We start from the raw sequence: 17,986 nt of genomic DNA on the forward strand, positions 1-17,986 counted from the left end.
AGCCACCCCAGGCGCTCAGATGTGAAAAAAGCACCCCCTATCGTCTCCCAGATGGTAATTCACCCTTTTGGATTGAACTCAATGAAAATTAATGAGAAAAAAAAACCTGGACTCCACATTTTACTTCTCACTCATGCAACCGGCGTCGATCAGCTTCACTCTGGAGCCTCAGAGCAGCGGGGATTGTGTTTTTACAGTATACGCGGTGGATCAATAAAAGGATAGATTTTTTCGAATGGCGATCAGGAATTGGAATAATCCATTTGGATACCATCTGATCTCAGATAAGGAATCTATGTTACCAGTCTTAGGATAATCAGACCCGTTTTCACGGAGATATAAGCTTTTATGCGATATGGCTGTTTGACTGTGCGAGCGGTCAGGAACTAGGAGAATCGATTTCAGCTCGCGGCACGAGCGTGCATGCGTACACATACTATCGATAATCTAGCGTTTATTTGAAAACTATTCATAAATAGGCTGAAAAATTACAACGTTTTAGAATATTCAAGTAAAGGGTGATTATCATGGAATGTCTTCTTTTTTCCGTGAAAAGTGCTTTTCAAAATGCTAGAAAACGGAAATGAACCGGAAAAAAAACAATCTGCTACGACAATGTTGACTGGAAAATGAGTCTTTGATAAGCGACGGGCAGATTAGACACATAGCCATAATTTAAAACATAGATTAGGCGATATTAACGTTAACATTGAAGTGGTGCTGGGCATTCAAGGGGGTAAAAAGGAATTAATTTTGGGCTCTGAAAGTGTTAACGGCCAAAAACATATATATATATACGTTTTTGGATCGTTTTCCCTTTTTTCGATTTTAATATCCTATTCAATGTCAGGGACCTGTATGTTTTTTTTGATCCACTTTTTCTCCCATTTTCTATATTTTCTCCCATCCCAATTTCGTATCATCCAATTCAACCCTCCCCTGTCACGAACGCCGTTTCTTGCCTCCCACAAGCCGGCTGCAATGTGGACTAAGTCATACATAGCACAAGTCCCCTCCGCCTATTCTTTATTCCCAGCGGAAGAGTGCTGCCGAGTGCTTCCGCGTTTTCCCTGATTGGCTGCGACACGCCCCGCGGCAGCCGCAGAGCGGAGCGGCAGAGCTTGCGGCATTATGTAGCCGTAATCCCTGATGTTTTTCATTCGACGCTTAGCTCAACTGGTATGCCGCCGTGCTGTGGATCCTGCGGTCCGTTGGTGACGTCGATTCCCTTCATTTTTTTTTAACATGCATTCTTTCGCCGGTTAAGTTTAGGCATGTTAACTTTAAGCATTGTTTCGGAGTTGGTTATGGTTATGGTTAGGCATTGTTTCGGAGTTGGTTAAGGTTAGAAGGGTTAAGTTTAGGCGCTGTTAAGGAGCTGGTTAAGGTTAGAGTTTGTCTTAGAGAATGGCAATATTCTTTCGGAGTTGGTTATGGTTAAGGTTAAGGTTAGGCATTGTTTCGGAGTTGGTTAAGGTTAGAAGGGTTAAGTTTAGGCGCCGTTAAGGAGCTGGTTAAGGTTAGAGTTTGTCTTAGAGAATGGCAATAGACAGCCTATTTCCGAGGAGTAACGTGTGGTAGGCTCACGCTGCCCCCGACACTCCCTGATTCTACTGCGCAGGCGCACCAACTGACCTGTAGGAGTCGCTGTCCACAACGCCCGATTCCCACCCATCAGTTTCCCACCCCCTAATACGGCCAATGTGTATTAGTATGAACGACCAGCTAAACTGAAAGCAATGTGGAGCGCTGGGCTCGAACAGGCGAGCCCAGCGTCTCCGCATTCGTGGCGAGCGCCTTGCCCACTACGCCACGTAGCCGCCCGTCAGGGACCTGTATGTTGCAGTTAAAAGGCATACTGGGACTCTGAGGGTGCAGTACCGGCCAGATCCTGCTAGTAGGCAGTATCGAGAGTGCAGTAAACCCTGTTCCAGACTGGGTGCTACGTTTAAACCGCTCCGGGCGCACTTTTCTAGTACAGGGAAACCTAGGGCTTCACTCAATCGCATTGAATCGTTTTCGGGACCCCCGATCCATATGTTGTGGTGGGTTATGTCGTGGACCAGATGGACATAAGATGGACCAGATGGCGATCAAACAATTGGAATATTCTTTTTGGAATACCACGACCACAGGTAAGGACTATCTGACGTCAATTTCAGCTTGATCGTGCAAGGTTTTCATACCAATCCAGCTGATCGGCGTGTGTTGTGGTAATAACGAATGCCGTTACTGACAATCAAATAATCAGAAACGACCCCCCCCTCCCATGCATTCATGATGAAACATAATACCTATTATATACATTTGATTTGGAAATAGTAGCGTGTCCAGGGACGAAACGCCAATGCTTTTAGTAGAATTCACGTAGCGCCCTGTAACTCGTTTCCCAGGAACTAGCCTGTATCACCCCGAAACTATACTTAATATTCACCACGGGATAACGCATGAACGTATTCATGAAAAAATTTATTCTTTTTTGCATCTTGAACAGAAGATAGTTACTGTCAAATGACCATAGTATTGTATCCATACCCATTAGGGGTGTAAAGGTACACGTATCCGTACGAACCGTTTCAGTGTGTACCATACTGTACCGAACCAATACAACGGTATGTTAACACTTTGACTGCCAGGGGGCGTCTTTAGACGTCTTTGCTGGCCATGCTAAAGTTGCCGGGGGACGCTGTACGTCGTCCAGGGTTTCCGTTAGAAAAAATTGTTGTCGGTCTCCGTGACCTGCAAGATTTCAATCTACCGGACAAATGAGATTAATTCCGGTCATAGTTTAGAATAAAGAATGTCATCCTCAAGGCATGTAGATTTATAATATTATTACTTAAAACTAGGCTACTTTTGCGTATACAGTCATTAATTAATATATTCCAAATAAAATAAGTCCCTCGATACTCCGTGCTGCTGCTGACTTGAACTAAAATAGACCGCGTATGTGGGCAGTCGGTCCGACACTAAACAGTCTGTTATAATCACATTTTTATGAGCTAACGAATTCCGTTATATTGGACATTTGTATTAATTATATCAAGCGAAGAACTGAGAAAGCAGAGAGGCGGCAACATTATCGTGGTTTGCGTGACGACTCTCTCCACCTCGCAACAACTTATTTGCAAAGAGTATGGCGCTGCAGAGAAGCTCATTCAGCTGTTATTGGCTCTTTTCTGGGAACCGCACAACAGCGCCCCCCACCCAACATTGGCTGAAAATGGCCGAATTGGAGTACTGATGGAATACTGCATTGTGCCGTTGCCTCTCTGGCTCTGCAGCTTCACATGCACTCGCACACCCAGCACTAAGCTCTCGCTGACAACGTCGTTGTCATTATTAGAAGCAACGAGGAAACAAATGTAATGATCGTTTCGTTCATCGCATAGGCTATTTAATTTTAGCCTATTTTAATACAATTCAAATAATCAAATTGTGCTTAGACTCAGGGAATTATTTTCACCGGACATTAAGACCGGAGATATTAAATAAGTCGGACTTCAACAGATTTTGCCGGTCAAAAACCGGTAATTACCGGCTAACGGAAACGCTGACGTCGTCTTTATATCAATATTTCAAAAATCTGCGATCGGATTCATAATGTCCCTCCGCTGGCCTGAGACACAAGTGTGATCTCCTCTCAATCCTCTAGCGGTTCAAGACCGCCATCTGGTGGCCGATCGGCAGATCGAAACCGGATGTCAACCTTTAACCCGGTAGGACTCACTCCATATGGGGTCCGGGCACTCGCTAATGTTAGAGAGACTCCGTCTTCACACAGTGAACATCGATCGCTGCAAATAACTCGAAAAAACAACATGATTTGGACGTATATATTATTATACAACCTGGAAATGGACCGACTATTTCAACATCCCATAATGGAAAACTGTCTACCCCACGCTGATCGCCCAACGGCCCGCGGAGACTGGGGTGAGTTTTAGCGTGTAATATTACCGTGTTCGACACTAACTGCTATGATGAACATTTGACCCACATTAGATGATTGGTATAACGCTGCCCACGGAATTATAAACGCCCCCTCGCCCATCCGGTCAACATCAGATGACGTGTAGTAACTTCTAGAAGTACGTCTAGTTGGAATTTTTTATATCGCGCTGATTGCCATCAAACTGTATTTCATCATCAATATAATGCATTTGGGGCTATATATCACGTTCTGGAGAAAGCTGCAGAAAGAGATGAAAACATACTTATACATTAGACCATACTTTACTATGAATATGTGAATGAAAAAGTTTAACGTTGCTACACAATGAACAATACATATAGGACTTTGAATGGGCCCTAATAATGGCAATGTAGCAATAGAATTTAAAAAGTTATAGCCCTGCAAAGAAGGGGACTTTCTCCATAGACAAATAGCGCTGGCAATCTATGGTATATCATTAATTTAACCTTAGGCAACCAAAGTGTTAACCACTAACGACCGCCCACCGGGGGCTGTTTTATTTCACAATCTAATATAATTATTATTATTATATTTTTTCTTTACAAGTCGATTATTAATTTCAATATAGAATATTCGTTTGACAGCCCTACAAGTACAATTAGTTACTGCACACTACATCACCCCCGAGTGGAACATGGAAAGCCAAACGTTCCCCCACTGTACCGAAAACCTGAACCGAACCGTGACTTCAAAACCGAGGTACGTACTGAGAGAAAACTGGTGTTTTGGGGTGTTTTTCAATGTATGTGATGTATAGATTGGGGGGAGATGGTAGCATCTAACGGTGCCAGGTCAGAGAGGTCAGAAATGTGTTTGCCTTAGCAGACGGTGATAGAAGAAGCGGTTCAGAGCAGGAGCCAGCAGAATGTTTAGCAGCCGGCAGAATGTTTTGAATTCCCCAGTACATCAACATTGATAACAGCAGCACAGGGCACACTGAATAGAGCGAGGGAGAGGGGTGACATCCTTAATGAAACAGTAATGAAACATTTAGAATGCGGGTCTAAAGGTTAAACGCGGTTGTCATGGCAGCGGCACCTGACAACCAGAAGGGGGGCGGGCCGTCGTTGCTATGACGAAGATCTATAAATCGAACAGTGGTTCCGGGTAGGGGCAGACTACAATCTGACTGAGACTAAGAGGGAAGAAACCATCAGAGACTCTCATCCCTCTCACCCTCGCCGGTGGGGGGGGGGATGACACATCATCATTAGCTTCGGCTAACGGGAGAAGGGTTCTGGCTAGACAAGGCCTGAGCCACCATTGGACTGAATAACAGCAGAGACGATAGCAATGAAAATACAATCTGATAACATCTGGGCTGAGGCTTCCGTTTATATCAATAAACAACGCTCTTTCAAGAAAGGTATGCTGTCAAGGTGTCGAATTCTTACAAAGGTGGTGAAACATTATGGTGGCGGTTTGCACTAACTGGGAGAGATAAGGATTGTACAGCCAGTATATGAGACGTCGGGATCATTAAAAGTACACAACGCAGAGGGACCATGGAGAGGTGATAACACAAGAAGACGCGATACTGGCCGATTGATCAGAATCTAAGTTAGGGATGCCCCGATCGATCGGCCACCGATCGTTATCGGCCGATAATCAGTATAAATATGCGATCGGGGAATTCCGATAATGAGTCATATTCGCCGATCGCGGAAACTGATCAAGTGGATATCTCACTCGCTTGTCTCAGACGCACAGGACCTGCAAACTGCTCCTCCTCCCTAGCCCCGCCCGCCCCGTGTAGAGTTTGTAAACAAAGAGGTGCGGCTCCTCTGCTCGAGTCTGTAGTGCATTCGACCTGCGCTAACGTTAGCTACCTAGCTATCGTTACTGTTTAAACAAAATTACCCAGTCAACTATTCACGTTTAGTAGGCATTGTCTAACGGTATTTAGCCGGCTAGCTACCGATAGCTCCTGATATCAACAAATGATCCAGAAAATCTAGTAGTCCATGTTCATACCTCCGGTAGCTTGCGTTAGCTTGCGTTAGCTGACGTTAGTTTACTGTTCAAAACGAAATGTCCCATTGAACTAAAGTTCTGTCTTAACGTCATCTAGCCGGCTAGCAGTAGCTACAGTCAGATAGCTCTTGATATCAATGTCTTATGACATTGATTTAATGCGTATTCGAGCTGAGGGCTTGCTGAATGTGAAATGACCAAAGCATAACGTTACCAATAGGGTCCCGCTGCAGCGCCGGAGAATCCTTTTTGGAGCTGGGCTACTAGAGTACACACAGACAGTGGAGCTGTTTGCAGATAGCGAGCATTTTGACTTGTTGCGTGGTGGCGATGTCTCGCAGATAATACAAGTACAAGTCTAATTATATAATATATATATTTTATAAAATAATTTATATAAAATAATTTTTAATTTCTTTTTAATCAAAAACGATCGGTATCGGATCGGTATCGGCCGATATGGCTCACAACGATCGGTGATCGGTGGCAAAAAACGTGATCGGGGCATCCCTAAATCTAACAGTACCGAACCGTGTTTTTTGTGTACCGTTACACCCCTAATAGCTATAATATAGATATAGCTCTACAAACAAGGTGACGCACAGTGAAAATATGTAATGGAAACCTGGCCGAGCTAGAACAGGATGAGGAAATCAAATGGCCGCGAATGAGTTAAAAAGGTGTCTAAGACATTTTCAGTAGGTTCTTGAACAGTTGGCGGGGGGAAATAAGTTTATATAAATTGTTGTTCAATATAAAACTTATTTTTTCTTTATTGTTTTTCATACCAGCATCATGCATAGTTAACATGTTTTCAAACCTCTATGTGATCTGGTCTTCAATGCATCATACAAAACACAAAATAAGACAGAAGGAACAGAACAAAAATAAAGAAATAAATCAACCCCCTCCTTTCTCCTTCAGTTCCCACCCACCCTTTATATGCCCATCTACCCTTCCAACTTAAATTCCCAACACCCTCCCACTAGCTGTGGAAAAAGCAAATATAAAGCGAGCAGTAAGGGTGTAACGGTACGTGTATTCGCCGCGCGAATTTACAGTACATGGCTCACGGTGCGGTACGTGCAGCCATCAAAGAATACATCTCATACATACCACTAGGTGAACATTTTACAAATCTATGTAATATCTTTACTTTACACTGGCTTACTAACAGTCTTAACACAGAAGGTCATTCATTTAACGTTGCATATCAAGCTTGGATTGCCACATTTAGATGATGAAAAAAACGTTGAATCTTGTAAAGGCATGAACAAGCCGACGGAACAAATGAACGTGCACTCTGCATTCGGCTGTTTCTCCCCTCCTCTCCTCCCCTTACTACAGGTGTCATTGAAACAAAACCAACCATGAATGATACATTATGTTTGTAACACAGCATATACAATAGGCTGAAAATGTTCATCGTTTTCTTGTTCGCGTAATAATGTTAACCAATGGAAAGACACACACAAGCACACACACAAACTTTCTTCTGCGCTACTTTCCAGCTGATCCGAAAAAGAGAAGAAAAAAAACACGCAAACGTACTTTTGCTGATCTGGACCGGTCCTTTGAGCTCCTCTCCAGTCGAGCTGCTACAGTGTTTAAACCCAAAATTGTGATAAATCCTCTCATTGTTGTGTAACATGGCATCTCTTCTCTAGTCTTTCTCTGCGTCATGTGAAGTAAAATCTACTCTAGAAATGAAAGTGAAACTATACAACGGTGGGGGGTGGGGACTGTAGGCAATTAATTTACTCAAGTGGATTCCTGAACACAGAATGACACCGTTATCACTGACTGACTACCGCAGCAAGCCTAGGTGGAACTAAGTATAACTTAATAAAAAAATTATTATATATAATAATAATTATATATAATAATAATTATTATAAATAAGGCGGCCGAGTGGCGCAGTGGGCAAGGCGCTTGCCACTAACGCAGGATATGCTGGTATCGAGCCGAGCTCTCTGCGTTGCTACCGGCTTGGCCGGCCGCCATACTAACACAATTGGCAGTGTTAGAGGGTGGGAAAGCCGGTGGGTGGGGATTGGACGTTGTGGACAGCGACTCCTACAGGTCGGTTGGGTGACGCCGGTGCGGCGGAAACAGGAAGTATCGGGGGCAGCGTGAGCCTCCCACGCGGTACTCCTCGCCACTGAGAGTTCGAGCTGCTGCGGTGAAAAGATGCAACAGGCTGCCTCCTTGTGTACCGGAGGGGACACGTGATGCAAGGCTTCTATCCTCACTACAGCCGACCAGTGGGAGGCATAGTCTAGCAACGTTCAAGACAGGGGAGGGAAGAATTGGAAATACGAAATTGGGACGGGAGAAAAATAGAAATGGAGGAAAAGTAGATAATTTTTTTTTTATAAATATATAATAATCATATTGTTTTCCTGTGTACCGAAATCGTACCGAACCGTGACCCCAAAAACGAGGTACGTACCGAACCGTGGTTTCAGTGTACCGTTACACCCCTAGTGAGCAGTATTTCTCTTATAACCCCCGTTATCCAAGGGGTCAATGTGACCCCATTCAATGTTTAATGTATCTAAATAAATGGTTGACATTATTTCTTTTGCTTATTACTTGTTATTATTAAGTACCTGGGGGTCCACATCTCAGAGGACCTGACATGGTCAACACACATAGACACAGTAGTAAAGAAGGCGAAACAGCGCCTCTACCACCTGAGACAGTTAAGGAAGTTCAGAGTATCGGGGAAGATACTCCAGTCCTTCTACTCAGGAGCTGTAGAGAGCATCCTGACCGGAAACATCACTGCCTGGTATGGAAACAGCACGGCACAGGACAAGAAGGCCCTACAGAGAGTGGTGCGCTCAGCCGAGCGTACCACGGGTATTGCACTACCCCCCCTGCAGGTTCTATACAACAAGAGGTGCAAATCCAGAGCCTGCAGGATAATGAAAGACCCTCACCACCCCAATAACAGCCTGTTTCAGCTGCTGAGGTCAGGCAGACGCCTGCGAACCCCAGCTACTAGGACAGAGCGGCTTAGGCTCAGCTTCTTCCCCCAGGCCATCAGAGCCATGAACAATGAACATTGAGTGCTCAGAACATTGAACTATCCACACACAAGCACACATGAACACACACACGACACGCACGCTGTGCACGCTCACACACGAGCAGCCACTTAACACTTTAACATGAGCGGGCACACACTCATGTCGCACACACGCACACTTATGGCCAAAGGAAAGGACACTTTAAATTAGAATAACAGGAACAGTGTATTGCACTACCAAAGCTAACTAGCATGTCCCATATGCTCTGTAAATAACTATGTACAGATACCGAGATGTCACTCCATGTTACCTGTTACTAGAGCCATATGGAATCCGCGATCACGGAATCGCGGACGGAATCGCGGAATTGAGCAATAAAAATGGAATCCACTATAAAAAAAAAATTAAAAATTAAATAATTTTTTTTTTTTTTTTTTTTTTTATGTTGTGGGACTTGTACAGCACTTTGTTCAACTTTGTCAGTGCTGTAAAGTTTAAACCTTTTAAAATCTTAGACAAACAAAACACTTTGCTTTCATGAAATATTGTAAGCCGTCATTTGAGGCTTTATAAAAGCAGCACAATGAACACAAATCTGTCAGTGCCGAGTCCGACCTCATCTTAAATAACAAACAGCATTGCTTGTTGTAGTTAACAAAGAGAGGCAGAGTTGATTTTGCAAAAATATATATAATTTTTTTTTTTTTTTAATAATCAAATTTTATTTTCATATTCAAATCCCATGCCCATCGAACAAAGCTTCAAAGTATTTAAGACGGCCCTATTAAATGGACTGTTATATCTTATTAAATTGTGGACATTTATTCATTCCCACTTATTAGACACCATTTCTGATGGTAAAATGAGCGTACAAAGCAAAATACAGAATTCTGAAATATTAAAACGGAAAAAACGGAATTTGGAAAAAAATTTAATGGAATTTGGAAAAAAATAAAACGGATTTCATATGGCTCTACCTGGTACCTGTTTACTGCACAATGTTGTTTTTTCATTTTTTGATTCTATTATATGTTGTACCACTGTATTGCACATTGTTGCGGGCAAGACCACCCGCATTTCATTGTATACCTGTATGCCGTGACAATTAAAACTCTTGACTTGACTTGACTACTTCCTGACTTTTCCTAATTTAATGAGGAAAAATGGGTAAATAAAATTAACATGATGATATGTCATATTTCAATGTCCTGTACATATTAGTGTTCTTTTGACCCCAGGCTGTTTTAACTGTATAAAACACAAGTTACATAGGGGAGGAGCAAACGTATAAAAGCTTGCATAGTAGCCTTCTAAACCATTTCTCTTGGTGCTCTGTGTGGTTTCTCTTCATGTTCTCTCTCAATTGAAAATGACCTTGAGGAAAAGGTTTTTTGCCAGTGATGTTTTGTCAAAGCTCTTTGACGGTTAAAGTGTCCTCTGTCCTCTGTCAGGGAGAAATTGAGTGTCTCAGGTGGAGGGACTCCAAATAGAGCCGTGAGAGGTTCTGGGTCAAAGTTTATATTCATAACTATCCCAAGTGAATTAAATATTTGGTGCCAGAAATCTGTGAATTTTGGGCAGGACCAGAACATTGTTTGATTGGAGGACGACCTGTTGCAAGTATCACTGGTACCTGGATAGATTTGTACAAAGGCATTTGTATAATGTACTCTGAAAAGAACCGTACACTGCAATAAACCATGGGTAGCAGTGTTGTCACGATACTGGAATTTCGACTTCGATACGATACCTTGAAAAATATCGATATTATCGATATTTTCTATACAAAAAAAAAATATATATATATACCGTGAAGTAATTATAAAGGTGGCTAGCTAGCATAAGCTAATGTTAGCTAATAGCTGTATCGTTGGCACTGCTCTGTAACAACGCTTTAGCTTTTCCTTCGTCGTTTACTTCAAACCCGAAGTAGGGCTGGGCGATATAACGATAAATATCGCGATATATTTTAATAATAGATATCGAATAAAAATAATATCGAATTTTTTTTTGACCTGCAACAGGGCAGTTTTAAAACCAGAGACAGTGGACAGACTTGTCTTTCTTGCAACTTAAAGTAATGGCTTTGCTTGTCCAAATGACAATACTGACCAAATTGAGATTTATTTTTCTCTTGTCCATTTATTTTGTTTGCTTTCTAATTTAAAATACAGTTTGAAACCGTCTGTACACAGTAGGCTATGTGTGTTAGCAGAGCTAGACTCCAGTCACGAGTCACGGTGCACATGTGCGCCAAAAGATCGAAAATAAACTAGCAGAGCCAGAACTGTTCAACTCCCCTGGAGCCACAGCCAGCAGAGAAGCCGGTTTACTTTCGCTTTTAAACCAGCTGCAGCCTGAGAACTGGAGTGTGAGGGGATGTAACACTAAAGATGGCGGCAACGACAAAGAATTGCTGCAAAATAAACATACATCTGTTGTTAAAAAAAAAAAAAAAAAAATTTAACTTATAACAATTTCGATAATTATCGATATCGAGAAATATGATAACATTATCATATCGTTATCGCGATATGATTTTTTGCCATATCGCCCAGCCCTAACCCGAAGTACTTCCAAACAGCACTTCTGCCGTTTTCTTTATCCACAAGTACAAGTTGCGGAGGCTCTGCATTTGCCATCTTCAGCTAATATGTTTGTTTACAAACTGAAGACGGCTCTGTGAGGGGGAGGGCTGGAGGAGGCGGAGGGGCAAGCGTGTCAACAACTTGCGGTAGAACACAGAGCAAGCCAGCTGGTATCGATACTGCAGAAAGTATCGGTATTTTGGGAAATGAGTATCGAAACCGTTTTAAATATTCAGTATCGATATGTATCGATATTTCTGACATTACTCATCTGATATTGGCAGACCTATTTCCTGCTTCAAGTGGGCTGCACAGGATGCAATGCTAGAAGAAAATCTATCTTGGACGCAGGAAGGTGGTTGGGGAAATATATATATATTTCTTTTATATAGATATTTCCCCCCCTCCTTTTTCCGATTTTCTCCGATCCCAATGTTAGTCGTTGCCAATTCCCAATCCCCTACCTGGTCGTTGCGTGCTCTGCCCCCAACCGTCGGTCTGGAAGGGTGGAGACTATCACATGCTTCCTCCGACACATGTGTAGTAAATCCCCACTTCTTTTCACCTGGCAGCGCGGACTCTCACTGGGGGAGTGTCACGTGTGGAAGGATCACACTACCTCTCTCAGGTCCTTCCCTCGCTGTGCAGGCGCCCCAACCGAACTGTAGGAGTCGCTGTTTTACAACGACCAGGACCCACCCTCGCCAGGTTTCCCACCCGCTAACACTGCCAATTGTGTTAGTCGGCCAACCCGGAAGCACCACAGCTGGATTCGATCCCACTGTCTCTGTGGTGGTAGACAGATGCTTAGTCTGCTGCGCTATTTTTGTTTTAATGAAGAAAATAAAAAATAAGTGGGATTTGAGCAATTCAAATTTAGTTGAGTGAAATCAGTAAAGACTCCTTCCTTATAGAAGCCTTTGATGTTAGTTAACCTCTTAACACATTGACTGCCAGCCAAAGTACCCAGTCTGCCACCGTTGAAACTAAAGCCTATGGAGATGTTTACCTTCTTTGCAGGGCTATAACTTTTTAAATTGTATTGCTATATTGACATTACTATGGCCCATTCAAAATCGATTATCTATCGTTCCGGATGTGGGAACGTTATATTTTTTCATTCATACATTGTCGTGTTAATACCGTCTTGAATATAAGTATGTTTATAAGCTTTTCTGCTGTAATTCGAATAAAGGCTAGTTATAGGCCCAAACGCATATGATAGATTATCGATTGCTGTTTCTTTCCTATACACGCTATATTAAAAAATTCAAATGTATATGATCGTTATACATTATGCTTCATCATGCGTGGAGGAAAGGGGGGTCGGGGGTCATCTATAATTCCTTTATAGTCAGTAACGGCTTTATGTAGTATGGGTTGATATATTGATCAGACTGTTTGCAAACAAAGAAACGCACAATCGGGCTGAAAATAACGTTACTGTCCTCTTACCGTTCGCCGATGAGACTGGAAGAAAAAGATCCCAATTATTTGACGCAGATCGCCTAGATCCATTTCCGGTTTGTATGGCGCAATAAGCGCCGAAATCATATCGATTATTGCGTTATGGAAGCGATCCAAATGCACGCCAGTGTTGCTAGTCCCGTAGCAAAGATATTACTGCCGGAGGGATGACCTCGACGCACAGATCACAACTTCCGGTTTTGAGAGTGTAACTCGCCCGACCATCCACCAGTCGGCTGTATTGAGGCATTGCAATCTCATTCAGGGCCCCGCTGCAGGGTCGGAGGTTGGCTGGATGAATTATGAATGCCATGGCGAAAAAATGAAATATTGATTTCAAAAACAGCTTTTGCCGTTCTTGGCGTTCAACGCATGGCAGGCAAACACGTCATAAGCCATTTTTTGCAACCAATGTGTTAAGCCCTAGCCATATTTTCAGAAAATTTGCATAAAAGCACATACCCAAGTAAATTTAAGATTTCTCCACTTGTACAAGCTCTCAGAACGATAGTCACGTTAGTTAGGCAGCACCAGCCTAGTACCGACGTTAGCTCTCAGAACGATAGCCACGTCAGTTAGCCAGCACCAGCCTGGTACCGACGTTAGCTCTCAGAACGATAGCCACGTTAGTTAGCCAGCACCAGCCTAGCACCGACGTTAGCTCTCAGAACGATAGCCACGTTAGTTAGCCAGCACCAGCCTGGTACCGACGTTAGCTCTCAGAACGATAGCCACATTAGTTAGGCAGCACCAGCCTAGTACCGACGTTAGCTCTCAGAACGATAGCCACGTTAGTTAGCCAGCACCAGCCTAGTACCGACGTTAGCTCTCAGAACGATAGCCAGCATCAGTCTAGTACCGACGTTAGCTCTCAGAACGATAGCCAGTGTCAGCCTAGTACCGACGTTAGCTCTCAGAATGATAGCGACGTTAGTTAGCCAGCACCAGCCTAGTACCGACGTTAGCTCTCAGAACGATAGCCAGCGCCAGCCTAGTACCGACGTTAGCTCCCAGAACGATAGCCACGTAACCCTCTGCTGGCGCGTGCTGTGCACTACAATCAACTCTGTGTCAGTGTAATAGCAGTATGTGACGTCACGGTATTGAGAATCATACCGGCGGGATTTTGAAATATCCTGGTATACCGTAATACCGTCATACCGCCCAAGCCTATTGGCTACTACTTGGGTTTTCAGAAAAAGGCCCGCTAATCTCTAGCTAGTATCGTGTATTTCATCACAGTAGCCTCCCGGTGTTTAATAAACACTTCTAGCCAGGACATATCTGGACTAGGGCTGTCAGTTTATTGCGTTAATTAGATTAATTAATTACACAGCAAATTATCACGTTATGAAAATTAACTCAAAATTAATTACAAAAAAATAAAAATAAAAAAATTCTCATTCATTCCATAAGAATGTAGAATACACATTTACAGACTTTTTTCTTTTTTTAATATGGTCCATTTGCATGTTCTTGGTATCTGATTCTAGGGACATCTATGGATCTCAGGGAATGTATTCCCAGTGTCAGAAATACTGTGTCTGTTACTAGGCTTGAGTAAATTGTAATGAACCAAATGAGAATATCAATTAAAAAAAATGTGTATCTTTGACTGTGAATAACACTATGCTCAAATTGACCAGACCTGAAAAATCTAAGCAAATTAATAGATGGAAGATGATTAAACAGAAGGTTTTGTAGATACAGTACTGAATTCTGCCATCCGGACACATGCAATTTGAAATATGATTATAGAATATCAGGCATAAAATGGTTATGCGATTAAAATGTGATTAATTAATTACAAATCCTGTAATTAATTAGATAATTTTTTTAATCGCCTGACAGCACTAATCTGGACATATGACATATGTATAGGGCTGACCTTTGAAGCTTTTTTTGGCAATCGAAGCTTCGGGCCGAGCTTCGATTTTAATTCAAAGCTTCGGAGAAAAAATAAAAATAATATTTATAAATTTTTTTATCTTATGTTGTGGGACTTGTACAACACTTTGGTAAACTTTGTTGTTTTTAAATGTGCTCTATAAATAAAGTGGATTGGATTAATTAATTAAGTAGCCCCTTTCGTGACTGACGCAGCCAACAAGGTTTCACTCGGCTGCGCTGCCTGGGTGCAGTGGGGCTGCTCTCACAGCCAACGACATGACATTACATAATTATGTTGCAACCTTCGTCTATCAAGCAAACAATTATATTATATTTAATTTATAATTCATAATTATATCAGACAATGCACCTACAAAAGCAGATGATTACAATTAAATTAGCCAACTTGGTAACACATTAGTCATAGCAGCATAGGCATAGCCTTAATGTTTTGTGTGGCGTCGCCGTCGTGTACAACGATACTTACGTTTTTTAGGTGATTTGACAAAGTTGTTGTAGAGTTGTGATATGCCATTTTCTTCTGGCATATCTGGCACTCTGCTTTTTGGGCATTGTCTTTGCATATTTTAAAGTGTAACCACACGTCTGATGACTTCTTCGTCGACATGTCTGCTGCACATGTCCTTGTTGTTTTCAACACAGATAATCTCCACGTGCTTGTTGTAGAGAGGTGGAGTCGAGGCGCCGCTTACTTTCGTTCATTGGAATGGAGGCGGGAAGGCGCCGCTTACTTTCGTTTCATTGGAATGGAGGCGGGAAGGCGTGGCTTACTTTCGTTTCATTGGAATGGAGGCGCAAGATATATATTTTTTTTCACTGTATTTCTTTTGTTATCTATTGCCATTCATAATTCAGCGGGGCACCTTGTGCATACTGTTCCGAGTGTGTCTGAGCTGTCTTATACCGCCCTCTAACACCTTCCGGCATTATTGCACCCCGTTAGAAACGGGTTAGTTTATTTTCTCTACCGAGCTGCGGCATGGGGGCGGGTCCTAAACACTCCGGCAAAACACACGCTTGTAGGGATGGTTTGGACTACTGACCCCACCCGCCCGTTGAAGTGCAATGCCCAACAACGTCGGAGGCAGGATCGCTGTGGATAACTGGAATGGCGATGAGATTATTGGATTCTTTTTTTTGCATTACATCAGAGACCAGGTAAGGACACCATATATGAAAGCTTGCGTTGATCTGATATTTATTTCTACTGCGATTGAAGCTATATGTGTTTTATGTGTCTGGATGTCTGCCGTTGGGTTGCAGGAGGGGGGGGGGGGGGGGGGGGGGGGGGGGGGGGGGGGGGCGTGCCGGTCTAAATCACATTGCATGCGTGCACGACAAAGGATAATAGTGATGATCTAGCATTAGGGGTGCACCGATGTATCGGTCGGGTATCGGTATCGGCCGATAAGTGCCTTGTTGACTGCAATCGGCCGATAAGCTCGAATGTGCCGATGGCAGTAGCCGATAAATATCCATCAACTTGTGTAGCGTCAAGACAAAAAAAGGTTCACTCGCGACCTACATGCACAACGCCGCCCCCGGCCCACACACACAAGCTACTGCATCAAAGTTACTACTTATGATTAACAATGCATTCGTTTTGTGGCATTAACATTATATAGTTAGTGTTACACGTTCATAACATCAGCATATTATTTACCCGAACGTAGCAAGTGTTCATACTAGCTCAGTTCCTTCCGTTGCTCACAGAGCCCTGAGTTGTACCCATTCTGCAATCTGTTAATAACGTTTTCAATCAGACACATGTATAGAAAGGCTTTGTTTTATTATAACATGGCAGTAGCCGATAAATATCCATCAATTTGTGTAGCGTCAAGACAAAAAAAAGTTCACTCGCGACCTACCTGCACAACGCCGCCCCCGGCCCACACACACACACACAAGCTACTGCATCAAAGTCACTACTTATGATTAACAAGGCATTCGTTTTGTGGCATTAACATTATATAGTTAGTGTTACACGTTCAATAACATCAGCATATTATTTACCCGAACATAGCAAGCGTTCATACTAGCTCAGTTCCTTCCGTTGCTCACAGAGCCCTGAGTTTTACCCATTCTGCAATCTGTTAATAACGTTTTCAATCAGACACATGTATAGAAAGGCTTTGTTTTATTATAACATTAGTTGCAGTAAAATCATTATGCCTCATTTAAGTCATCCTGCGGAGCTAAAAGCTAAACGTCGGCCGCGCCGTGTTGTTGTTCTAGAAAACCTCTCGTCAAAATCAATGGCGGACAAAAGCAGGAGTAAAAAATGCAACACGCTTGCCGATTGGTGGTAACAGCAGAGGCGGGTGCAAGCGGTGTGTGACGTAATTGGCAGAATCGACTGTCAATCAAAATGTCATTGGTTGAGACAATAGTATCTCGCTGCAGCCCAGCCGGTAGACCATGCTGGGAGAACTAGTATCTAGCTGCAGCCCTGCAGAACATACTGGGAGAGAGATGGTGCTATTTCTTGATGTTTCCTTTTTTTTAAGTAAAGAGGCCTATGTTCATATCGGTGAGCACAATTTGTAAGACAAATATACAGTAGTTTCAAAAAAAAAAAAAAAAAAAAAAATTACAAAAAAAAATTACAAAAATAATTAATATTTAAAATATATTTAAAAAAAATATTTTGCCACAAATATCGGTATCGGCCGATTGTGTTAGTTGAACAATCGGTATCGTGGCAAATTTTCATATCGGTGCATCCCTATCTAGCATTGATTTCAGGAAGATCCGATAATCAGGCGAAAAATGACAACGTGTTTATTGAATTACACAAAAATGCTGTTTTCGTGTCTTTTCCATGGAATTGCTCAGAAGCGGCCGTACGATGTTCATATTCAAAATGGTATAAAACGGAAATGTACGGATGAAAAAATAATCAGTTTTTTGCACGTTGACCAGAAGCAGCTCAATGAGACTCGGCGGCGTTATTAGACCCATAGCTATACTATAAAATATAGGTTTAGCTCTACAAAGTACAACTACGTTTACATGGGGTTAATGGACGGCAAGGC

At 42.5% G+C, this 17,986-nt stretch overlaps 1 protein-coding gene across 1 annotated transcript in view; it reads right to left on the minus strand.

Annotated features, from left to right (window-relative positions):
- The window catches only part of LOC311241210 (ras-related C3 botulinum toxin substrate 1-like), a 30,958-nt gene that overhangs the window by 7,327 nt on the left and 5,645 nt on the right, over positions 1 to 17,986 (minus strand). The window lies entirely within an intron of this gene.

The sequence above is a fragment of the Notolepis coatsorum genome, assembly GCF_963971535.1.
Source record: "Notolepis coatsorum genome assembly, chromosome: 14".
Lineage (NCBI taxonomy): Eukaryota > Metazoa > Chordata > Actinopteri > Aulopiformes > Paralepididae > Notolepis > Notolepis coatsorum.